Here is a 26,198-nt window from a genome sequence, read left to right on the forward strand (position 1 = left end):
AGGATCATGCCACTGTGTTCACAAGAATGTAAATTATACCCCTGGAAGGCTCCTTGCCCATAGCTGTGCAAAGACCTGCTTAATTGTTGGCCGTGTTTTTAATTCACGGTGTTTAGTACAGTGTTATGCATCAACGAGCGCTTCGTAGATACTGTTATTTCTGTAACAGTAATGGTCTAGGCAGACTCTGAAAGAAGTTGGTTCCTTGGTTTGCTGAGTGAAGCAGAGTCAAAGAAGCCACTAGCCTATTAGACTGCTAAGTTTTCCCTCCATGAATTTTGTGGGGGCCAATAACCCAACTGAATTGTACCGCTGTACTCTTTGTGCATGGTTGGACCTGATGCTATTTCATTATTGATCCAAATTGTGGGCAAGTGTAGAATGTGTCTATAGAAAGGTCTATTTCTCAATCAGGCCATAAAAAATTATGCTGGTAGCTCCTAGAACTGTGCACAGCCTAATGGCAAGGGCAGCATTTCAAGATAATTTCAATCAATCAATAGTATTTATTGAGGGCTTACTGTGTGCAGAGTTCTGCATTAACCCTTGGGAGAGTATAAAATAACAGAGTTGGTAGACTCACTTCCTACTGACAATGAGCTTACAGTTTAGAGGGGAAGACAGACATTAATATTAATAAATTTATAAATTAAGTAATTTAAAGATGGTTTACCATTCTTTTCATTGTTTCCTTTGGTGCCCTCTCAAAGGTCACCAATGACCTCCTGCTTGCCAAATCCAACGGCTCATACTCTGTCCTAATCCTCCTTGACCTCTCAGCTGCCTTCGGCACTGTGGACCACCCCCTTCTCCTCAACACGCTATCCGACCTTGGCTTCACAGACTCCGTCCTCTCCTGGTTCTCCTCTTATCTCTCCGGTCGTTCATTCTCAGTCTCTTTTGCAGGCTCCTCCTCCCCCTCCCATCCCCTTACTGTGGGGATTCCCCAAGGTTCAGTGCTTGGTCCCCTTCTGTTCTTGATCTACACTCACTCCCTTGGTGACCTCATTCGCTCCCACGGCTTCAACTATCATCTCTACGCTGATGACACTCAAATCTACATCTCTGCCCCTGCTCTCTCCCCCTCCCTCCAGGCTCGCATCTCCTCCTGCCTTCAGGACATCTCCATCTGGATGTCTGCCCGCCACCTAAAACTCAACAGGTCCAAGACTGAACTCCTTGTGTTCCCTCCCAAACCCTGCCCTCTCCCTGACTTTCCCATCACTGTTGACAGCACTACCATCCTTCCTGTCTCACAAGCCCGCAACCTGGGTGTCATCCTCGACTCCGCTCTCTTGTTCACCCCTCACATCCAAGCCGTCACCAAAACCTCCCGGTCTCAGCTCCACAACATTGCCAAGATCCTCCCTTTCCTCTCCATCCAAACCACTACCCTGCTTGTTCAAGCTCTCATCCTATCCCGTCTGGATTACTGTATCAGCCTCCTCTCCGATCTCCCATTATCCTGTCTCTCCCCACTTCAATCCATACTTCACGCCACTGCCCGGATTGTCTTTGTCCAGAAATGCTCTGGGCATGTTACTCCCCTCCTCAAAAATCTAAAGTGGCTACCAATCAACCTATGCATCAGGCAGAAACTCCTCACCCTGGGCTTCAAGGCTCTCCATCCCCTTGCCCCCTCCTACCTCACCTCCCTTCTCTCCTTCTCCAGCCCAGCCCGTACCCTCCACTCCTCTGCCGCTAATCTCGTTCTCGTTCTCACCTGTCCCGCCATCGACCCCCAGCCCACGTCCTCCCCCTGGCCTGGAATGCCCTCCCTCTGCCCATCCGCCAAGCTAGCTCTCTTCCTCCCTTCAAGGCCCTACTGAGAGCTCACCTCCTCCAGGAGGCCTTCCCAGACTGAGCCCCCTCCTTCCTCTCCCCTTCCTCCCCCTCTCCGTCCCCCCGCCTTACCTCCTTCCCTTCCCCACAGCACCTGTATATATGTATATATGTTTGTACATATTTATTACTCTATTTATCTTCCTTGTACATATCTATTCTATTTATTTTATTCTGTTTATATGTTTGGTTTTATTCTCTGTCTCCCCCTTCTAGACTGTGAGCCCACTTTTGGATAGGGACCGTCTCTATATGTTGCCAACTTGTACTTCCCAAGCGCTTAGTACAGTGCTCTGCACATAGTAAGTGCTCAATAAAAACGATTGATTGATTGATTTGGTGTGTTGTATTTAGTGATCAACACAGGGATTGAGGAAAAGAAGCCAGGCATAAGAGAAATAAGATATTGGACAATGAAGAATTTTAATGCATTTTACTAACAATGCAGCTTAAGTCAGTGTTTCTTATATTCCTTTAGGTCACTAGTAAGCTGTGCATTTGATCCATCCTGATTAGGACACCTGCAAGTATTGAAATAGCCGGTGATATTTTTTTTGCCAATCCGAAGATCCATTGAAAATGTTTTCAAGGTGAGAATTTGAACAGTAAGATAATGTAAGGGAAAAAAAAACCCTCAGACTCAATAGACTGATAAAGCATCTCTGAGGTGAGACTATCCAAAAAACCCTGATGATGTGTCATTCACTAACTAGAAAAAGTTAATATAGAGGAGGGGCGAGGATGAAGTATATCATGATACTATTCCCTATCAGAGCTTCATTTTTTTAATGGGGAATTGTTTTTAATGGTATTTGTGAAGCACTTAATAGTGCCAGGCAGTGTACTGAACGCCTTAGTAGATCGAAGCTAATCAGATTGGACACAGTTCATGTCCCTCATGGGGCTCACAGTGTTAATGCCCATTTTACTGAGAAGGTAAGTTAAATGCCTTGCCCAAGATCACACAGCAGACAAAGGTCAGAGCCGAGTTTCGAACCACGGTCCTCTGACTCCCAGTCTTGGGCTTCAGCTACTAAGCCATGCTGCTTCACTATTGGACTGGTTATGAAAAACCACTGTACAGTTCAACTATCCTCTTTTCGCACACCACAGGCCACCCCTTGCCTATTTCCAGAATTTGCTCTAACAGCTTGATTTTGCTGCATCACATAAAGGGAGCCAGAGTTCCACAAAAGCAGTGGTGGACGAAATGCACTAATATGAAAAAAATGATAATATTCATTCATGCATTGATTCAATGTGTGCTTACTGTGTGCAGAGCACTGTTCTAAGTGCTTGGGAAAGTACAATACAACAGTAAACGGTGACATTCCCTGCCGACGATGAGCTCACAGTCTAATTATGGTATTTGTTAAGTGCTTACTATGTACCATGCACTGTTCTAAGCACTGGGGTAAATACAGGCTAATCAGGTTGGACAAAGTCCCTGTCCCACACAAAGCTCATACACTAATTGTATTTATCGAATGCTTACTATGTGTGGAGCACTGTACTAAACGCTTGGGAGAGTACAATACAACAGAATTAGCGGACATGCTCCCTGCCTATAATGATCTTAAGTAGTAGGGAGTAGGATATAATCCCCATTTTACTGATGATGTAACTGAGGCACAGAGAAGTTAAATGACTTGCCCAAGGTCAAACAGCAGGCATCTCTATATGTTGCCAATTTGTACTTCCCAAGCGCTTAGTACATTGCTCTGCACATAGTAAGCGCTCAATAAATACGATTGATGATGATGATGATGATGATGATATCGTGGAGCCAGGTTTAGAACCCAGGTCCTTTGAGTCTCAGGCTCGTGTTCTTTTCACTAGACCACGCTGCTTCTCAAAAAAAAGGCCCATTAAAATATAAGTATGAATTCCTTTCAGAAAGAAAGATTTTAGTGCAGCCATAGTTAAATTTAGATATTTCCATTGCCAGCTTAATCTGACAGTAATTTATAAAGCCTCGTTGTTATACTTGATGTCACCTTACCCTTCTCTGATATTATCCTTCCTGATGGAACCCAGCCATTCGGTGTATGAAGTTACAGATTTAGCTAAGAAAATTCATGTGGTGAGAAGTGACTACTTTCCTATTATACTAACCGGTGTATCGTCTTGTCTTTTATTGAATAAAACGTAGCCAGGATGAGACCGAATGGCATCAATCCAGGTCCCTTTGTTTAAGAGTTAGGCATGGAGAAATTGAATTATTTTTGACAGAACCTCATGTGGCATCCTTCTATGTTTTGAGGAGGAGCACTCTGAATTATTGAATCATTTTTACTGCAGAAAGAATTTCTCTGCTAATCCAGTTTGCCTACCAAGTGCTGCACATGTTTTGGCAAAGGAAGATGAAGGAGAAGCAGTCTTTAAATACACACACTCCAAGAGGCAGTCTGAGGTGAGTTTGTTTGGATAATGCCGTTCGTAAATGCTCTTTGACCCCAGAAAGATCAGCCCCATGATTGTTCTCATGTGTTTGAAAATGGTCAAGAAATCAGAGGGATGTAAAGCAATCGTGGTTGATCTGACAGTGTGTATGTGTCTTTGTATATGAATACGACAGAAGGAAAAGAAAGTATGCATTTCTTTTTAGGGGAAGGACTTCTTTACTGAAGTCAAATTCTTCTTTAACAGTCATATGTCATTTTAAAGTTATGTTCTGAATCTCCTGTGTTGTAGCTAAAATCAAGTTGCCTGCATTATGCATTTGATCCTCACTTTGGGAATTTGATGTGGTTTTGCTGTATTGCATATGACCATTGGCTCATCCAAACAGTTGTTCTGGCTGCAGGCTCCGGAAAGCTAGCAGTTTATGTTTTTTGAAGAAGGCAAGAAAAGCTATTATGTATGTAGATCGCTGAGTTTTAGTACATTTGAAGTGGTTTTTGTTTTGTTTGTTTTCACTTCATACCTTTATACGTAGTGGGTGTAGACTCAGAGTTTCCAATCAAAATTTCAGTACCGTCTCCTAATAGAGGAGAAACGTCCAGATAATAAATTTCCAGATATCTGAAAGTAAAGATATTTTTCGCCTTTACAAACCCCTTCACCAGCATAAATGGGAAATCAGTTTTATCTTTCCTTCAGTTTAAGCAGAAGAGACTGAAGACGAAGCTAGTGCTGTGTTTTCTATTATTCCTAAACTATTTTCCAGCTTCTTGTTATTGCCTCCAGGAACTGTGTCTTGGTTATGAAGTTCCATAAAAAGAAGAGCAAATCATAAGGGCCTTTTCAGGGTCTCTTTGGGTCAGAAAGAAAGTTATTTTCCCTCAATAAAAAAACACTTTAAGTTTTTCTTCCTCTTGCTCTCCCTCCCCTGTCCACCCTATCACTCACTCCCATCCATTACAGAGAGGGACTCTAGGTAAGGTCTAGTCACTGTCTCGGGGAAGAAAATCTAGCACCCACCTTCTTTCTGAGGGTGCTAGGGACTCAAAGAAGGATGGAGAAGATGGGAGGGAGCAATTAGGAGCTAATGTATCATTCCGTCATCCTCCAAGGGACACCAGGACTCCCAAATGTGGGGACGGCAGGGTAACAGTTGGTCTTGTTGTTGGACTCCCATGGCCTCAGAAAATGGAGGGTTCCAGTGGTTCGAAAAGACGGTCTAAGGGTATGGTTTGGATTCGGTTGGGCCATTTAGGCACAGTAGCAGACAGATCTCCTGACTTGCCAGAATTGGGAATAATAGGATGGCTTTTTAGAGAAAAGGTTTTGGGAAAATACTGATAAGAGGGGGAATCAAAAGCAGAGTATAAATAGTCAATACACCATGTCAGAACAGAAGCTCCCCCATTTGCTCAGGGAATGTGTCGCTTGTTCTGTACTTCCCAAGTCCTGAGCTTACTGTGGGCAGGGATTGTGTTTGTGTTGTATTGTACTCTCCCAAGCACTTAGTACAGTGCTCTGCATGCTCTAAGTACTCAATAAATAAGATTATTATTATTAATAATAATAATATCGAGCATTGAGCTCAATAAATGCTACTGGTACTACAACTAGGGATTGATACGTGTCCACAGTGGACAAAGGAGTTTTTGGTCAGACTCATGCACATAGCTGTAATCTGATAATTAGTAGTCTCATATTTGATTTTGAAGAACAACTTTATACCACCCCCCATTCATTGATAGGTTGAATGGATTAATCCTTACACGATAGAAACATCAAAAGAAATAATCATCTTAGGAATTAATATTTTAACGACCAGTCATTTGCCAGCCTCAGTTCTGAGTATTTCAGAATTTCTCGATTTTATATTCCGAGTTTCGGTGTAGCCTGTCGCTTCATTATGCGGTAGGCCATGGAGTTTACCAGAGGGGGAATGAGCCTGCATATTCATTCATTCATTCAATCGTATTTATTGAGTGCTTACTGTGTGCAGAGCACTGTAGTAAGCGCTTGGTTGTGACTGCTGAGCTGGTAACTGTAGATCCATAGGCGTTAACAACTTGTATTTAGGGGATATGTGTCCAATTAAAATCTTTAATATATGTGATGAGTTACTCCCTGCTCGTCATGATCGAAATGGTTTTATGAGCCCCTACTGTGTGCAGAATAGTAAATGACTATGGGTCGGGCTGACTCCAGAAGGTAATGGAGTGAGCCCATCACCTCAGGGCCCTGCGTTGGCGATGGAGAGGTTGAAGGGGTTGGAACCGCAGACAGGTAGCTGCAGCAGAGTGGCCGCTAAATGTTTGTTAGTATTTTCCCTGTGTGAACCAGAGGACCTGGGAGGGGAATACAGAGGCTTTCCAGCTCCACGGAAACCCAGGTTCAATCGGGTGAATGGACTTTGGCATGATTTCCCAGGGACTGGTATTTGGAGATGTTTGCCCCTGCTTTGGGACGACTAAATATCTGCAGCCAGCCCTGCAGTTGGGGAACATACCTAGAAGAACATCTCCTAGGAGGAGCCATGTGGCCCAGTGGAAAGAGCCCAGACTTCGGTGTCGCAGGACCTGGCTTCTAATCGCGGCTCTGCCATCTACCTGCTGTGTGACCTTGGGCAAGTCGCTTAACTTCTCTGTGTCCAGTTTCCTCATCTGCAGAATGGGGAGTCAATGCCTGTTCTCCTTCCTAATTAAACTACGAGCCCCGTGAAGGCCTGCTTATTGCATATCTACCCAGCACTTAGTACAGTGTTTGGCACATAGTAAGTGCTTAACAAATATTATTATTATTATTCAGGATCTTTCTCACAGTTTTATTAATGCAGATCAATCAATCAATCAATCAATCGTATTTATTGAGCGCTTACTATGTGCAGAGCACTGTACTAAGCGCTTGGGAAGTACAAATTGGCAACATATAGAGACAGTCCCTACCCAACAGTGGACTTACAGTCTAAAAGGGGAGACAGAGAACAAAACCAAACATACTAACAAAATAAAGTAAATAGGATAGATATGTACAAGTAAAATAAATAAATAAATAAATAGAGTAATAAATATGTACAAATATATATACATATATACAGATGTCATTATGGAGACAGTAGCCGGGCAGTTGTGGCAAACAGAGTAGAACCATTCATTTCCTTTAATCCCAGTTGATTATATGCTGAGAAATTAGAAAAAAAATCTACTGGAATAGTATCAATAATGAGTTAATAAGCCATTGATCTTTGGAATCTAGTGTTCTCTTGAAATTTTGCCAAACCCCAAATCAAAATCTGATGAACATTTCCCAAATACACCTAGAAAAGAGTAATCCAGATCTAGCTGAAGCAATTTAGCTATCGCTTCACTATAGTTTTTGAATGTAACAGTGGCCATTTAATTATTTAGTGCTTTTTTTCATAAGCATCTGTTGCCTGAAAATACATCAATATTTTTAAAAAGTACTATGGATCTTATAACTTATAAATATTTGCCCCAACTGCTTTTCTTTCAAAAGTATGTTTATATGACAGAATGAAGAAAGTATGTTAGTATATAATGATGCTTCATTGTTCAGTGACAGCTTAATAACCAAACTTTCTTGGAGTTACTGAGTCATCTACTTTCAAATTGCTCTAGGTACTTTCGTTTTGTACTTAGAAATACTTTTGTCTTTCACCGTAGCAACAGTAGTCAAATGGATCAGAAAATTGCTCTGAAAATGTTAAGAAAATGGTTAGGATTACAGTCTCTGGCTTTGTATTAAAAGCGAAAGGAAGCCGCACCTGTTTACTGGCCCTTATTTCCCCACCTCATGCAACCCTCAAAACCCTGATAGCGAGTCCACCTCCTCTTCCCAACCCTGATCAATTTTGAAATCATTAGTCAGTAACAACATTTATATCAACCCATTCCACTTGTTCTGTCAGTGACCAATGCTTGAGGACCTGGGTTCTAATCCTGGCTCTGCAAATTGCTCTGCGAAATGCTTCCTGTTTGACCCTGGGCAAGTCACTTCACTTCTCTGTTTCCCCAATTACAAAATGGGGATTAAACACCTGTTTTCCCTCCTACTAAGACTGGGAGCCCCATGTGGGACAAGGACTGTGTTCAACCTAATTAACTTGTACTTACCCCAGCACCTAGAACAGTGTTTGGCACATAGTAAGCACTTAACAAATTCCCCAAGTATTGTTATTGTGAGGGCAGCTCTTGGCACACAGATCTTGCAGTAAGGAGGGTTTATTGTTATTCGCCAAGGATGCGTTCATCAGAAAAAAAAAAGGATCCCATTCTCCCCCACTAGATTGTAAGCTTATATAATAATAATAATAATAATAATGGCATTTGTTAAGCGCTTACTATGTGCTAAGCACTGTTCTAAGCGCTGGGGAGGATACAAGGTGATCAGGTTGTCCCATGTGGGGATCACAAGTCTTCACTCCCATTTTACAGATGAGGTAACTGAGGCACAGAGAAGTTAAGTGCCTTGCCCAGAGTCACACAGCTGGCAAGTGGCAGAGCCGGGATTTGAACCCACAGTCTCTGGCTCCCAAGCCCTTGTTCCTTCCACTGAGCCGCATGGCTTCTCAGAGCATTCATTCATTCATTCAATCAATCGTATTTATTGAGCACTTACTCTTTGTGCAGAGCACTGTACTAAGTGCTTGGGTGAGTACAATACAACAATATAGCAGACGCATTTCCTTGCCCACCATGAGCTTACAGTCTGGCGGGGGCAGACAGTAATATAAATAAATAAACGACAGCTATGTACGTAAGTGCTTTGGGTTGTGGCGGGGGTGGCGGGAAGAACAAAGGGAGCAAGCCAGGGAGAAGGGACCTTGTGTGCTTACTGTTGTATTCTGTCAAGTGCTCAGCACAGTGCTCTGTGCAGAAGAAGTGCTAAATAAATACCACTGATTGAAGGATCAGTCCTGGGCGCTATTATGGTCGAGGATTTCTCCTAGCCTATATTTTCCAATGAGTATTCAGTGCCCTTGTTTGCGATTTTACCCTTCTCCAAGGTGGAAGCCTCATTTCCTTGCAAAAAATGCACCCTTCCCCATCAAGATGTTTAGGTGCTTCAGAAATAGAGCGCGATAGTCGCGTCTCGTCACAGGAAGACGAAGACCACTTGATTGTTTAAAAGCATTCTATAGTCCCACTCACTTCCCTGGTTACATTCAATATTTTGGACCTAATGGATTAGAAGGCCTGATGTTGCTGCTTAAAATGCTGACCTCAGCGATCAATACATGTAGGTTAAGGCAGTTGTAATGTCAGTTTTCAGTGACGATTCTTTAAGTATTGACTGTATGTAAAATGTCTGGCTCTAATAGGTTAGAGTTTGCTTTCCTTCATCAGTCTATCTCGGCAGACACAGGTCTCTAGGGCACTTCTGGATAAAAGAATGATTTAGCATTGGTCTGTTTGAAATTTCGCTACTACCACAAAGTCCTGTTACGGTTTGGATTTCATTTCTTGGTGTTATCGTTGACCACTGGAAAAGAATGCCAGTTTTCAAGGAATATGTTAAACCTACCCCTTAGACAAATGAAATTTTTCCTTGAAGTCCGGATTGTTTGGGGTCTATATATTTCAGCTGGAATGGCACAGGCTAGAGCTTTATGAATAAATGACTCACGTGGGCTTTTTTTATTATTCCATTGTTTGAGATTGTAAGCTGTAATGTTATAGCTCATTATTATTAAAACCAATTTCACTCTCAACAGCCCTAAACTGAATTTTCCAAGTGCAGGAGGAATTGTGGCTAAAGGATTCATTGATTTGATAGTGTTTACTTCAAAATTTTAAAGATCCCAAACAGCAAGTAGGCTTTTCAAAGTACTCAAATTTACTGTTTTAACAGAACACTAGGGGAGAATTGTAAATACTTTAAGGTGGAGATGTGAGCTTAGCAGTGCACATGCCCCGTTCAGTGTTACATACAGAAAATTCTTCTTATCCCAAAGGCATTCAGGCAGTCTCATAAGCAATGCCTTTCAAATGTGAATTTGGCGAGAAGGTGGTGAAATCTCTTGGAGAGAAATTCCTTTTTTGTTTGTTTCTTTTTTTGTTTTTTAGTGTGAGCCTTCCAACTTTTGAAAGGCAGGCCATAATTGTGTATTCAGGTGGTCTTTGAAAGAGGGTAAATTAATGATAACCTTAATGCTTAGGGCACTTTTACCTTCAAAGTGCTCACAGAAAGGAATAACAGATGATGTGTTGTATTACAGTTTGTTCTGTCTAAATATGGCACTTAATGAAAGTTTTAAGTTTAAAAATACAATAGCCCACCCAATTGAAGAATCCAGAAGCAACATGGGTGGGAAAACAATTACCTGGAATTTTCTGTCATGCTTGTTGTTCTGTCCGATGCTTTTGCCGTAGCAGTAGCTCCTGGCACAATCCTGGGATTTTTGGCTTTGCAGAACGTGCTGAGGGCAAAGCCATGGGTAGGGTGGCTCAGCTGGAGGATTTGAACCAGGGGTTGAGAGCGGTCCCTTAGGTGTGATGCCAGATTCCCTATCACCAGTGGCCTCTCTGGCATTCACAGGGAAATTTGTGGTGCTGATGCAGCCATCTGCCTCACCACGCGTTCCCAGCCTGGAAATGACAGCAGGTAGAAGTTATAGCAGGGACCCAGGGACAACTGTGATGGGAATTAGCAGGAAAGATTTGGCTCTTGGACTTAGTCGGGGGGACATGGCTCATGATATGGCCTCAGGAACCAAATGGCCAGAATAGACTTGAGTTGACATATGGATCCAACCACTGTCAAGTGGAAAGAGCGTTAAGCATTTACCAAATACCTTTATTAACAAATACCATCATTGTTGTTTTCCTAATTCTGCTGTGGTTGACACATTGATGTAACTCAATTGAGTGATCATCAGTATCTCAAGGTCTCACTCTTGTCGATCAAATAAACATACTCTGGAATTGGAATATCTGGAAGGTTTTAGTCACGTTTAAAATACGTTTTTGTTCTGTTCCCTCCTCCCCACTCTGGAAAGAGTCTGAGGTTTCCTTATATAACTGGCACCTGTGACTGGTTTTTGTCCGTCTCTTGTGCAGCTGTCATCATTCTTCTTCTCCACCATACAGCCTGCCTACCAAAACCAAGCTTTTGATGATGTTAAATTTTGGCTTGATGCTCGTGTCCAACATCCTGAATTTAGCAAGGTTGCCGCCATACTACTTTGTGTGCCAAAAGATAGTTGATATGTTGAGCATTCGTTTAGCCATTTGTGTCGTTTGCAAACCAAGCAATCAATCTGCAAATGGCAGAAAGGGGTAATACTACTGGGAAAACCAGTTCACTAATTAATTAATTTGATCGTATTTACTGAACACTTACTGTATGCAGAGCACTGTCCTAAGCACATGGGAGAGTACAATATAATAATAAACAGACACGTACCCTGCCCGCACCCCCAGGATTGTGCTAGGCACTTCTGCTATGACAGAGGCATCCGAAAGAACAACCAACATGGTAGTCTAGAGGGAGAGGCAAACATTAATATAAATAAATTACAGATGTGTACATAAGTTGCCATGTAGATGCTGTGTGCGTGGGTGAATAGTGATACCATAACATGGAAAAAGTCTTCTGCTCTAGGAAATTGTCCACTGCAATAGCAACTATTACTAAATATGCCCAACATTGTCTTATAACCCTCAACATTATCTTTAGCTTCCCGCAAAATAGTAAACATTAAATGGATGCACCCACAGTGTAAAATGTCATCAGATGGACCAAATGATAGTCAGTGTCCTGCCATCATCGAGGAGTCCCTCTGAACTGTAGAAAACTGAACACATTTGAAAAGGCAAAACAAAGTAACCTCTGCAGACAAAGCTCTGAAAAACGGAAAAGCACCTGGCTCAAATGGCATTCCAGTAGAAATCTGTTAGTGAGGTGCTTTTTCTTTCTGCTGCAGTGGTTTCCCACCAGTCCATTGCTATCTGAAACTGTGTCCTTTATGTCTAGAAAGCTTTTAGTCTGCCATCCCAGGTTTGGTGAGCTTCCAGTTCACCATGTAGCAGCTGCTTGGGGGTCTTACTGTCATTCATTCTTCTCCCGTAGCTTGCCAGCCAAACCGTATTGCTCCGTGAGCTTGGCGAAAGTGATGGTGAGCCTTGTTTTATGAACCCCCCCCCCCCAATTAGTGATCTTGTCTTGTCATTGGATGTCAGTTCATAAATCACTTTGGTGAAACTGCTCAAACATACCTCAACACTCATTCATTTACTAGAATTAAAAAAAAATCCTGATACTATCCACCCCTTTGAAATTCATAAAATAGACTTCATAGATTTTCTGTTTTCTGAAGATGGACATAATCCCTGAAGGGTTGAACAGCTGGGTACTGACTGTTATAAGAGGAAGCCTAGTACCTTTTATATTTGAAATAGCTGTAGATTTTATAAAACCAGTGTTTTCTATGTTCAGTATTTCTGGATTTAATTTTTTTTTTCCCCTCCTTTGCCCCACCAGATGAAAGTGACTTCTATTCGTGTTTTGGCCATTTCAATACACTTCAGGGTTGTGGGGTTTTTTTAAAGCTTCTTTTATGCGTCTTACCCTTGGAGAAGTCAGTATTTATCACTTGAATAGAAGACGCACTATAAAACTGGAGTATATTCCAGTATAGTTATCAGGGAAGAAGACGTCTTCAGGCTTTCTGTTCTCTGGCAGAATTTTCGATGTTTTTCAATCCTGATAGCATGCAGGTAATGTTGGCATCTCACAGAAGTGTCCAGATCGTGACTCAACATGTGCAAGCCAAGGTCTCTGCCAATCTCTGTGCCTCTGTGGGCTAAAGCCTGACTAATGGCATTCCTGTGAAAAAGGAAGCCAGAGTGGCAGACAAAACCTTGACCCTAGTAAGAAATTTCTAACAACTGTGTTGATCCTGAAACAGCTGCCTTGGTTGATTCAAGTAGCCTGGTGTCCATCAGAAGCCACATAATTGAAATTGCAAGCCTTGTCCTGTGGCTTATGAACCTTCCAGTAATTCACATCTACAGAACATATGGTGTTTTCATCTTTACATTGATGGAACTGGGGAATACCCAAAAGATTTGTGGGCTCTAGATGATGCTAGATGAAGTTTCACCCTTTCACATTACTTCATTTAAGCCATGCTGGCAGCTGCCCCTTCAATAATGCAACAGTTTCACTTGAACCTCCTCAAATACGCTGCAATGCCATCGATAGAAAGGCTTAGTGAAACTGCCGGCAGGAATGTAAGTGGCTGACTGTTGTACAGGTCAACAAAATCATAGTTTAGAGCAGTCCATTATAAGAGAAGGGAAATTTTGTGGCAACCTATGTTACCATCATTTCTCCGGTCTGTCACTGCTGCTCAGGAAGACCCCACTTGCCTGCTTCCTGGTCTAAACTCCCAGTCCTCAAATCTTCCCTCCTGCCCCTTCTATTCCCTTCCCTCATTTTACCCCATGGGGAGCTTCAGAGGTGATTGGGAAAAATTCAAGTTACTGGGATATTGGTTCTCCATGAGGGTAAGTGCGAGTGGTTTGGAGGAGACAAGCTGTTGAGTGTATGAGAGAGAGAGAGAGAGAGAGAGAGAGAGAGAGAGAGAGCAAGCAATGTAGAGAACTAATTATAAAACATGATGTTCATAAATTAGGTGCTTTTTCATGACACTGGTAAATTTGACATCATGGGCAGACATTTCTTGTTCTTCCTTTGCTCTTTTTCAGACTGAACAAAGGAGGAGATTTCACTCTTCCCTGTATTTTTATTACCCTAGAGCCCCCTTCTAGCTAACGTTTCATTTCCATTGCCCTCTACTTCAAATCCATCGACACACAGGATTATCTTTAAGCAGCAGTAATTCCTCTAGCTGTTACCTACATTAAGGCCTATAGTAATGGAGAAACTGAATCAAGGGATCTATACAGTACCCAGTAAATGATGAATTTCCCTGAAATTTATAATCATTTTGGCAGCGGAACCATAAATTCTATTTCATGTGGGAATTCTAAGCTTCATTGGTAGAAAGTATTTTAGTGTCCCTCTCCCCTTGTAGATTGTAAGATCCTCATGGGCAGGGATCTTGTTTACCAACTCCACTATAGTGCTCTTTCCCAAACTCTTAGTACAGTGCTCTGCTCAATAAATACCACTGACTGATTTTATTTAAGAGAAGCTTGGGGCCAGCTTCTTTGAGCATCTAGCTTGAGTGCAGGCCCAGGAGTCTCTAAGATCATCATTCTTCCCCTGACAGCCTCATTTGCCACCTTGTGATTGACTGATGCGTAATGTAATGCATAATAAGTTTCAGCAGTGCAATAAACTAGTTAGAATGAACACTATAATAATAGCTCTGGGAAAGGGAATCATTCGTTTTCTTTTTTATCAAGCAAAATAATTGGATTTAGAAAAATATGCACTTTTGGTCAAATGGGTTGTAACCTATGAAATAACTTATGAAATATGAATGGGATATTGAGAAATATATTTTTTGGAGGATGAAATATCATGAGATGTGCACTGAGCTCTTAGCTTGCCCCAGTGATAGCAAGCTGTTTGAGAATATCTGCACTGCTCAAAAGTACATGGAAAAGACTAAGCATTTTGAACCTCACCCCATCTGAGTCCTACTGCACTTATGTACATATTTGGAGAAGCAGCATGGTGTAATGGCTAGATCACGGGCCTGGGAATCAGAAGGTTATGGGTTCTAATGCCGCCTCCGCCACTTGCCTGCTGTGTGACATTAGGCAAGTCACTTTATTCTCTGGGCTTCAGTTTCCTCAGCTATAAAGTGGGGATTGAGACTGTGAGAACCATGTGGGATAACCTGATAACCTTCTATCTGCCCCAGCTCTTAGAACAGTGCTTGGCACGTCGTAAGTGCTTAACAAATACCGTCGTCATCATCATCATTCTTTTTACTCTAATATTGTACCATTTCTCCTGTTCATAATGTATTTGAATATCTGTCTCCCTCATTCGATTGTAAACTCCTTTAAGGGTGGGAATCATGTCCTACCAACACTATTGTATTGTAGTTGTATTGTAGTAGGCAACTGATTTGGAAAACCTCAACACCCAGTTTGGCAGAGGGTTAAAACATCTGTTTGGCTCATTAATATTGTTCTAACTCAGTGTCTTCTTCTCTTGGCCATAGTCCCTCCATACCTTTAAAAGAGTAATAATCCAACAAGAGCACCGAACTAGGTGGGGAAAATACAGTCTGGAGATATACTTTCAGAAGCTGTCTTCATTCTGTCCCAGGCTTCTGAACAATGGAATCTGATGCTACACTGTTGTTTGTTGTTCGACTTCCAGCTCTTGCCAAGTGACATTTAGGAAGGGAAGAAAATGTCCACAGAGAGCTACTCTGGAAATAGCAGAACTCCATTTTCGTCTCCTGCAGTGTCATGGCAGAGATGTATCCCATCTGGGTTTGGTGGCTTACATTCCTGAATATGATATCCAGGTCTTTGAGCCCCTGCCAGATCGTTTCCATCTTAGCTGAAGCCCACTGCCCGCTGCCACAAGACAGGAACGTATTAGTTCGGTCTTCCAAGAGAGATCCTGTGGTCTTCACAAAATGTCTTCCATCCCCTCTCTCCTCTTGGAGAATGTCCCAGATGTGCTAAAGACACTTGTAACCACGTGTGGAAATAGAGCTTTCCTGTTTTTCATTTTCATAGTTAATGTAAAATATACTCATGAATTTTACTGGCATACATTTCTAATTCTTCTGAGGAACAATCAGATTTATCAACATAAATTAATTTAGTTGCAAATGATCAAGATCACATGGTTTCTCTTTTTTTTATTTGGAAATTCCAGAGGGAACAAGATTTTTAGATATTATGGTTGGGTTCCCATAGTTTTAATACTCAGCTTTCTTTCAGAAATTGTCTGTTTTTAAGGGCTTGCTATGTGTCCAGCACTATTCTAAGGCTCTGGGTAGATCAATCAATCAATCATATTTATTGAGCGCTTACTATGTGCAGAGCACTGTACTAAGTGCTTGGGAAGTACAAGTTGGCAACATATAGAGACAGTCCCTACCCAACTGTGGGCTCACAGTCTAAAAGGGGGGAATAAGATACAAGATACAATAGATACAAGATAATCAGGTAGAACACAGTCCCGACCCCACATGGGACTCAGTCTGGGAAGCAGGAAGAATGGGCATTGAATCCCTATGTTACCTAAGAGGAAACTGAGGCACAGAGAAGTTAAGTGACTTGCCTAAGGTCACACAGCACAGCTAGCAGACCGAGGGTTAGAATCCAGGACCATTCTTTTTCCACAAGGCCATGATGCTCATCCATTCAAGAGGAGCATGGATAGAAATATATGGAAATGTATAGAATCGCTACAAAAGGGTGTAATTAGCTCAATTTGACCAGGTAATTTTTCACTTCTATATTTTCCAAAAAAGGATTGAGAAACCTCAACATTAGCATGAAGGAAAAAGGTCACGTCTTCTCAACCTTCGAACCTTTTATGCAGCTTATTGGATGTGTTGCTAATAAAGAATTTCTTAATCTTCTCTCCCTTCTCACAGTCCTCTACTAATGACACCAGAATCAAAATGTTAGTTAAAGCTAATAAAGGTCAACATGATTGATTTAAAATGGAAAATTGCAAAATAGCTTCTCCAGAAAATTGCACAGTAGCTTTTCCTTGCAGAGTGTTTATAGCCCTGAAGTAAAGTGACAAGGACAATGAAGGTCTGGGTTATTAAATAAGAAAAAAAAGTTTTTTCTCCCTTTGTGTCTTTCATTCTCTCCCTTTTTCTTGATTCTGACTTGAGCATTTTGCTCTCTCTGTACAACCTGTCTCATGCTTTCGGGATCGTATGCATTTTTATTTTCTATCTTCTCTTTCTATGGCATCTCCATCCAAATCATCAATCTTTCTTTTTTGAGTTACTTTACCCTTTCATTCCAAAATACCCAGATCTTAATTCTAAGAAAAACCCTCCCCCGATCCTTCTTCTCTCTCCGATCATTCCCTGTTCCTCCTTCTCTCTCCCTTCCCTCACTCTGCTCCCAGTGCTTGCCATACGCGATCTTTCATCTCGCTCTTTCACTCCTTCTTTCGGGCTTTATAAATGGTGAAAAGATCTCAGGCATCTGTCTTCCCTCTGCGCTGAAACTGCACTTTCCAAGGTTGCCAGTGACATGTTCTTTGCTTGGTCCAGGCGTTGCTCTGATATTTATTCTGCTTGATTTCAGCAGCACTTTAGAGACTGTACCTCATCCCCATCTCCTTTGAGGTCCTGTGAGCGAAACAGCTTTTAGGCTGACAGATGTTTGTCCCTAAGGCTGATGTGCCCGAGTGCTGGGATTGTTGGAGGGAAAGAAGCAGCGTTTCAGGTGAACAGCGAGATGGCAGAGGCAGTTTGAACTTCAAAGCTCCAGCACCAGCTTGGAAAGTCCACAGGCTCTCCCTCCACTCCCACCATCCACACTTTTTCCCCTCAATAAGTACTGGTGCTCTGAAGTTCCAGAAAAGAGGCAGTTGGGGACAAGTGAATTCTGGTTTGCCCTCAGTGATGAAAGTCACAAGAGCAGCAACTGAAGCAAATCAGCCTCACCCCTTCCTGCTGAAAAATTCAAAGTTAATGCCACTTTGGAGCAAAGATTAACCACCAGAACCTAGGGTCCCCTGGACAGCTGAATTAGGATGGAGCAGAATACATATGAAAGTATGTTCTTTTCCTCCTTTTATCAATAATAATGATGTTTATAGTACTTATTAAGATTTCCCAAGCACTGTGCTAGGCAGATAAGAATAATGGTAGTAAGCCCTATTCTGTGCCAAACCCTGGGATTAAAAGATAATTAGATTGGACACAATCCCTGTCCCACATAGGACTCACAGTCTCAGGAGGGAGTATTTATTAAGCTTTCTGTGTGTATTAAGCACCGTATTAAGCATTAGGGAGAGTACAATAGAGGAAAAAGATACAATTCCTCCACTCAAGGAATTTAAGGCCCGACAGGCTCTGCACTGCATTAAGCAGTGCTCTGCATTTAAGCACTGCAGTGTATTAAGCATTTGGGAGAGTACAATAGAGGAAAAAGATACAGTTCCTCCACTCAAGGAATTTAAGGCCTGACAGGCTCTCAGTCACTTCCCTTGAGACCATTTAGATGATTTTTGTGGTTAATTTCACAGAAGTAATGGACATGTCCTTTTTTCCTAAATTTTAAGGTCTCTGAAAAGTCAAATTAGTTTGAGATTCCCATAGCAATCTGAAGCGTGAACCAGTTGGAAAAGCATATAGTGTAATTTTTGTCCAGTTTACTGGCAGTGTTTTCAGTGACAGCTCCATCAGGTGAAAAGGATCATAAGACATACTCCAGTGCAAGTGAGGTCTGTATTTTGTTTTTTTTGAGAACAATATAATTGTCCTAATCGTAGAGATGATGTAAAAAAACCTGTTTGACCTGCACCATTCCTCACTGGACACAGTGTTTGACTCGGCAATCCACATCCTCTTACACTTTTCATTTTTAGGTGATATGCAGTTCATCTGGAACATCTTGATTTTGCCATCTCTCTCCCCTAGCGTAGGAGTAAAAAGACTGCAGAACTTGAATTGAAATAATGAGGGTGGACATTCCTCAGCAGGCCTTCGGCAGAAGGTGGGGAAAAACATTTCTGTAGGGTTCATGGACTCGTCCTCTCTTCAACTAATTCCCTTTTACATAACTTAAAAGATCTTCTCAACCTGCAGTCTTTAAATAAAATAGAGCTATCTAAGTCAAAAGACTTAGAGAATGAGGACCATGGATTCGATGTTAGAAATACTCTCTTTTGCTCTAAACTGTGCCTTTTAACTATCTCCGATACTCAAAGCTTTAAATTTGGAATATATGGAAGCTTGGAGCCTGGATTATTGTACAACAGGGCTTATCCACCCATGAAACCATCCCCTTCACCTCCTCCCCCATCCCTCCTTCACCTCCTTCTCCTTTCTCCCTGACCAACTCTCCCTGATTTGAGGAAGGTAGTCCTTTCACTAGAGCAGATCAGGGCCATTTCCTAGGGCTCTGGGGCCACAGGAAATCCTGCTCCTTCTAGCAGGCCACAAAAGCGATGCTGAAACTGATGACTCTAGGGACACATTCTGGGAGGGTGTAATTTAAGAATGGAACCAAGACATCAGCAAGTAGATGCGCATTTTAAGTCTTCTCCTCTCTTCCTTTCTCCAAACAGTAGTCCTACCCAAGCAACTAGCCACCGTAGAAATGACCTGACTGGAGCCAAGAGAAATTTCTTGGTTTAAAATAAAATTGCACAGGCTTTGGTGTAAATAAAAGATCTAGGAATAGATCATCTCCTAGTAGGTAGTGAGGTATGGAATAGTAAAACAGCCCTGTATTTGAAATGGTGGGTTAAAATCATCGTTAACAATAACAGTATTTATTAAGCACTTACTGTGGATCGTGTGCTGTGTTAAGCATTGAGGAAATACAGGATAATCAGAGTGGACATAGCCCCTAGCCTGTCCAGGGTTTATAATCTATGAAGAAGGGAGAACAGCCCCATTTTAATGAGCTACAGAGGCACAGAGAAGTTATAACTTGCCTAAGGTCACGGAAGAGGCAAATAGCAGAGCTTGAGACTAGAACCCAGGTCTCCTGTGTCTGAATCTTGTGCTCTTTCTACTAGGCCTCACTTTTTCTCAACACCACAGTGACAGCAGAACAACCTAAATTTTCCTGTTTTTAGAAGCTTACTTGTATTAACCTTCAGCAAAGTCAGGGGTGGCTGCATACAATTCTCTTGTGTTATAAGTGGTTGGCAATTTCAGAGTCTTAATGTCAGAAAATGAAAACAGACATGGAGAGAATAGCTCTACTGACAGGTCCTGAGTTTGGGTTTTGCGGGCGGATATGTGTCTCTTGGCAAGAACAGTGCATCCTTGCAACAGCCTCAGCAGGGCGGTTACCAGTTAGAAAGAGACTGTCATCGGCAGCTCCATTAAAATTCAGTGTGTTGTACTTGGTTTTCAGGATAATTTAAAAGCACAAAATCAGTGGAAGTAGAGGTGCCTGCTTTCAGGTTTTGTTTCTGCAAAATTACATTTAAATTTGTCTTTCTCCTTTGAGATATAATGCATTTAAGACTAGGCGTTCTCCTTACTGCAGTGTTTTTGGAGCAGCTCTAAGTTGGACAGCAAAGAACGAAGGTTTAAAATGTTTACTATTGTAATCTTTTCCTCTCAGTCATTCTGGCGGAGCTAATGATTGGGTCTGTGCTTTAAAATCAAGAATGAATGAATGAATGAATGAGAGAAGCAGGTGTTTCCCCATGAACTGATCTTGGTAGAAGGCAGCAAGGACTAGTGAGAAGCTTAGGCCTAGGGTTGCCATTCCGGCAGAGTCACACAGCCATGAGCAGATACGAAGAGGGAGCCCAGCTTCTCTGCGTGACCTCTTCAGTTTCAGAGACGAAGTTCAGTACCTGTTTACCTCAGTCATCGACCAAGTTCAGTACCCGTTTACCTCAGTCATCGACTTGCTGCTAGAAAGGGCATTAGCCCAGTCACCTGTATTTTGGGATGTGGCTGGCCTGGAATGAAGTGGTCACTTTGCCTATGGATCTTGAGAGTTCAGTGTGTTCCGACTTCTATTTCCGGAAGCTTGTGACTGAACTCGGTGTTGGAGGGGGATGCCTAACTCTATTCCTTGGGGGGATTCCACTTGTGCTAGCCTTTCTAAGTCACTGGAGTGATTGTGCTAGCCTTTTTAAAAACGAAAATAGTGCATCTCGGCTGAGAGCCTCAGTGAATGCGTGTTTGAAAATCAAAGCACTTAAAGAAATAAAATGAATGGTTACTGTCTGGATATACTTACCTCACTCGTGATTAGTTGTATCTCCAAAAAGCAACCTGCTGTACTTAACTCCATATCACTGTATCTGTTTCTAAAAATCTTTACTTTGACTCAGAACTGCAGTATTTAATAATAACTGCAGTGTTTATTTCTGTGGTGTGATTGAAGAGTAATCAGAGAGAGGAAAAAATCCTTTGCATCCATGAGAAATCTGGGCCCAGTTCCTCACTGAGGATTTTTCCCACCTCCCCTCCCCACTCCTCAAACTGTGGGTGGCCTCAATGGAGCTCCAGCCGACCCATGGGGCTGGCGAAGGGGTGAACAGGGAAGGAGAGGAGTCATTTCCTTCACCTTGGACCTGCCTTAGATGTCAAGATCTTAGCACCTGCTAACTCTTTGCTTCTGTTAATTTCCTGGCCCCAGAATGCCAAACAATAAGACAGTATTCCCAGTAGCATTATATTTTATTTCTAGTATTTTAAGACATGATTTTTTTAGGATTTGACTATTTCTTTCTCTGCTTAGGGGAATGGTGATGGCTTGTACCTATTTTTTTGCCAAATAGTTTCGTTCATTTCCTCTCCTAATTAATCTACGATATTTTGTAGCAACCAAATAAATGAAGTCCCCTGGAGGAAACATCTCTTCTGCAGCTGTTCAAAAGACTCTGCTGACTCACTGCACTGTTTGGATTAATAATTTGTGGCTTTCTCCATATACGCAGAACCAGGGACCCACTTTCACTATGTCTCCCCTTCCATCTCCCTTCCCCTGCAATTGTGAGTGTGTGTGTGTGTGTGTGTGTGTGTGTGTGTGTGTGTGTATAAAATTCAGGAAGCCGTTATGAGGCCTCCACTTTCCTCTTGCTCCTCTCCATATGTCATTGTTGGTGTAAATTTATTTTTGACAACCTTGACCATCCTTGTGGCATTCTTAACAGCAAAATAAGGGGAGAGGCAAAGTGGTAGGTGTTGAGTGGCATAGAGGCTTTTAAAGTGTGACCTGTTGGAAAGAGCTTGGGCCTGAGAGTTAGAAGACTAAGGTTCCAATTCTGGCTCTGCCACTCCCTGTGTGACCTTGGGCAAGCCACTTTATTCTCTTTGCATCAGTTTCCTCATCTGTAAAATGGGGTATCAGTACTTGTTCTCCCTTCCCCTTACTGAGAAACCCGTGTGGGATTGTGTCGTATCCGATTGTCTTGTCTCTACCCCAGCGCTTAGTATAATGCTTGGCACATGGTAAGTGCTTAACAAATACCATTTGCTATTGTTGTTGTTGTTGTTATTATTATTCTTCAGAGGCTGCAGGCCGAAAAAAATCTTGTTTGTTTGAGACCTGATGTGAGTGAAAATGGGAGTCCAGCCAGAAAAGTTTTGTGGGTGAGAGCAGTTAGCTTCAGAAATCCTCAAGCAAGTGGTTCAGGCCATTCCTCTTCTCTCTCCCTTCTCCCTCTCAGTCAATCAATCTATCAATCAATCGTATTTATTGAGCGCTTACTTTGTGCAGAGCACTGTACTAAGCACTTGGGAAGTACATGTTGGCAACACATAGAGACGGTCCCTACCCAACAGCGGGCTCACAGTCTAGAAGGGGGTGACAGAACAAAACCAAACATATTAACAAAATAAAATAAATAGAATACATATCTCCAAGTAAAATAAATAGAGTAATGAATCCATACAATAGAATAAATATGTACAAGTAAAATAAATAAAGTAATAAATCCGTATAAACATATATACATATATACAGATGCTGTGGGGAAGGGAAGGAGGTAAGGCGGGAGGGATGGAGAGCGGGAGGAGGCGGAGAGGAAGGAGGGGGCTCAGTGTGGGAAGGCCTCCTGGAGGAGGTGAGCTCTCAGTAGGGCCTTGAAGGGAGGAAGAGAGCGAGCTTGGCAGATGTGGGGAGGGAGGGCATTCCGGGCCAGGGGGTGTATGGCGGATGTGTAGCGGGCCAAAAGTGAGTAAAATTGAGGAGCTGGATGTTCCCCAGTACTGCAGGTGCGAGATCCAATTTTTCTGCATAAAACCTAGTAACTAAGCAGAAGCCATCAAGAGGCCAAAATTACAGGGTTCTGCTGAAGCGGTAGCAAGCCGAGACTAGATGGCTCCAGCTTCACGCCTCCGAAAGATGATTTCTTCCTTTGTCATTGGCAGGCATTGACTGAAAATGTTTGTCTGCGGGGTGTGATGAAACCAATCCAATAATCTGTTTCTAACGCCCAACTCCTCCTCTAAACTCCTTGCGGGCAGGGGTCCCATCTACCGACTCTGTTGGAGTGGACCCTCCCGGGCGTTTGGTACGGGGCTCTCCGCAAAGCAAGCGAGTGCTCAGTACATAGCAGAGATCAATCGATAACCATCGCTACATAAGCAGTATGGCATGGGGATAGGGCACGGGCCTGGGAGTCACTGCATAGGGATAAGGCACGGGACTGGGAGTCACAAGGTTTGCTGCCATTTGTCGGCTGCACAGGGATAGAGCACGGGCCTGGGAGTCACAACGTTTGCTGCCATTTGTCTGCTGCGTGACCCCGGGCGAGTCACTCAACTCCTCTGTGCCTCAGTCATCTATTCTGCGCAGAGCACTGTGCTAAGCACTGGGGAAGGATAAGACGGCAACATACACAGACGGTCCAACAACGGGCTCATTATTATTATTATTATTATCATTCATTCATTCAATCGTATTTATTGAGCACTTCTTCTGTGCAGAGCACTGTACTAAGCACTTGGGGAGGACAAGCCCGCAACATGCAGAGACGGTCCAACAACAGCCTCATTGTTATTATTATTATTCATTCGTTGAATCGCATTTATTGAGCGCTTATTCTGTGCAGAGCACTGTACCAAGCGCTTGGGAAGGACAAGCTGGAAACATACAGAGATGGTCCAACTAACGGGCTCATTATTATTATTATTGTTATTATTTATTCATTCATTCCATCATATTTATTGATATTCATTCACTCATTCAATCGTATTGCGCGCTTATTCTTCACAGCGCACTGCGCTAAGCGCTTGGGAAGGACAAGCCGGCAACATATAGAGACGGTCCAACAACGGGCTCATTATTATTATTATTCATTCTCTCCTCCCCACTCCTCCATCCCCCAGGCTGCTTCTCTGTTATCCAGAACTGTGTGTTGTGTAGTAATAATATCAAGTGATCTGCTCTTTTATCTTTATATGTGATATGAAAGTTATGTGGATTTCTTACAGTGGGGCGCCATAATGAATCTTACTCTAAAGGGGCTACACACTGCTGAATTTAACATCTGTTGGCAACTTGTACTTCGCAAGTGCTTAGTACAGTGCTCTGTACACAGTAAGCGCTCAATAAATACTGTTGAATGAATGAATGAATCTAGGCCTATATTACAGAGTTAGGAAGACGAGCAATGTAGTGGATTATAATGCAATTTCAGTCCAAGCTGGGCAAGAGACTTCCTTAATAGTGTCACCAGTCAAATGCCTTTTCCTGAAGAAGTGATCATTTGTTCTTACAGAGTTGTCCATAGCAAGATTTTCTAGGAAACAGTCAGCAGTTTTCCCACTTTCTAACTAACCTACTTCCTCAGGCATCCCAAAGGGGACAGAAGTCAGAGATTACTGCTTCCCTAAAATTTCCCTTCTCTGATAAAATCTATTTGAGCAGTTTGAAATGTAGAAGTGATATCCTTTGGGACCTGCAATCCAAAGCAGTGAAAAATCAATCCAAGTCCAACCCAGCTGTCATTGCACTCTAATCCCGTTTTTCAGGAGATGGAATTTTGTAGAAATAATGATGTTGGCACCTGTCAGAGAGAACCAGCTACTGCAGTCACTGTAGAACAGCATGGCTTGTGAGAGCCCATTTCAGCCGTTGTCATGGGATAATAATTTTCCTGAGGGAAGGGCACACTCAGCATGGAAAAACAGGAACAAAGATATATTGGTGCCGAACTCTGACTAGTTTATAAAAGTAGTTAAGTCAGTTTATGTTGGGTAGTTACGCTTTTGCTCCAGGAGGGGAGGGTGAGACAATTCTTCCTGATGGAAGAGGTCACCGAAGAGAGACGATCCTAGAGTTCCCTCATTTCCTTAAGCCTGAATTGATTGTTCATGCATTCATTGAAACTTGATTTTCTCTTTGAAACAAAGAGGCCATTTGCCTCTCGATTTGCATGTAACAGATTAAAGGATTGAAGAAGGGAAGGCTCACATCTTTCAACTGAGTCTCCTTCTTAAAAAGTGGCCCCCTTAATGAAGCTGGGGTACTGGGGGATTTAATTGCTTTTCTTTGTTGCTTCTTTAGTGAAGGAGAGCCTGGGGTGTGCCAGCCAATTCAGGTGATTAAATGGCAGAGTGAAGTCTGAAAGGGAAAAGCTCTTGCTTATTTCCTGAGAGCGTTTTAACGAATAACATATTGCTATGTTGAAAGGCATGTAGGGCAGAATAACTGGACTTGCTTACGTGAAAAATTGCAGCTGTTCTTGAAGGTACCAGCTGAGTACTTCATGGAGTCTTGAAACCATTTGACTTTCGCATTCTGGCGGGAAACTTCCCTATTCCTCCGAGAAGTCGATGCAAATCATGACTCTGTTCTTCATACTGCAAAAAGGTATAAGGGAAGTTTTAATGCAGTGACCCTATAGGGACGCCTATGCTATCCTGGAAAAGCCAGATAAGGATGATAACAATATATGTGAAGTGCTTACTCTGTGCCAAATACTATACTATGCTCTGAGGTAGATATGAGAAAATCAGGTCAGACAGTATCTCTGTCCCACGTGGAGCTCACAGAGGGCGAACAAGTATGCAATCCTCAGGTAGGTGAGAAAACAGTGTGGTCCAGGGAATAGAGCATGGACGTGGGAGTCGGAAGGACCTGGGTTCTAATCCCAGCTCCCCCACTTGTCTGCTGTGTGACCTTGGACAAGTCACTTAACATATCTGCACCTCAGTTGTGACCTCCTCTGTAAAATGGGAATTAAGAGTGTGAGCCCCATGTGGGACATGAATTGTGTCCAGTCTGATTAGTGTGTATGTACCCCAGGGTTAACTACAATGCTTGGCACTTAGGTGCTTAAAAAATACCGTTAAAACAAAAGACAAAAAAGACCCCATG

The 26,198-nt window shown here is 42.4% G+C and overlaps 1 long non-coding RNA gene across 1 annotated transcript in view; it reads left to right on the forward strand.

The window, feature by feature from the left end:
• The first annotated feature begins 4,187 nt into the window (after positions 1-4,187).
• Positions 4,188-26,198, forward strand: part of LOC119937492 — a 49,849-nt gene continuing 27,838 nt past the window's right edge. The window contains exon 1 of the long non-coding RNA XR_005454129.1: positions 4,188-4,255. This is a non-coding gene — a long non-coding RNA (uncharacterized LOC119937492). The remainder of the gene's footprint in view (positions 4,256-26,198) is intronic.

The sequence above is a fragment of the Tachyglossus aculeatus genome, chromosome 15 (genome assembly GCF_015852505.1).
Source record: "Tachyglossus aculeatus isolate mTacAcu1 chromosome 15, mTacAcu1.pri, whole genome shotgun sequence".
In the NCBI taxonomy this organism is placed as follows: Eukaryota; Metazoa; Chordata; class Mammalia; order Monotremata; family Tachyglossidae; genus Tachyglossus; species Tachyglossus aculeatus.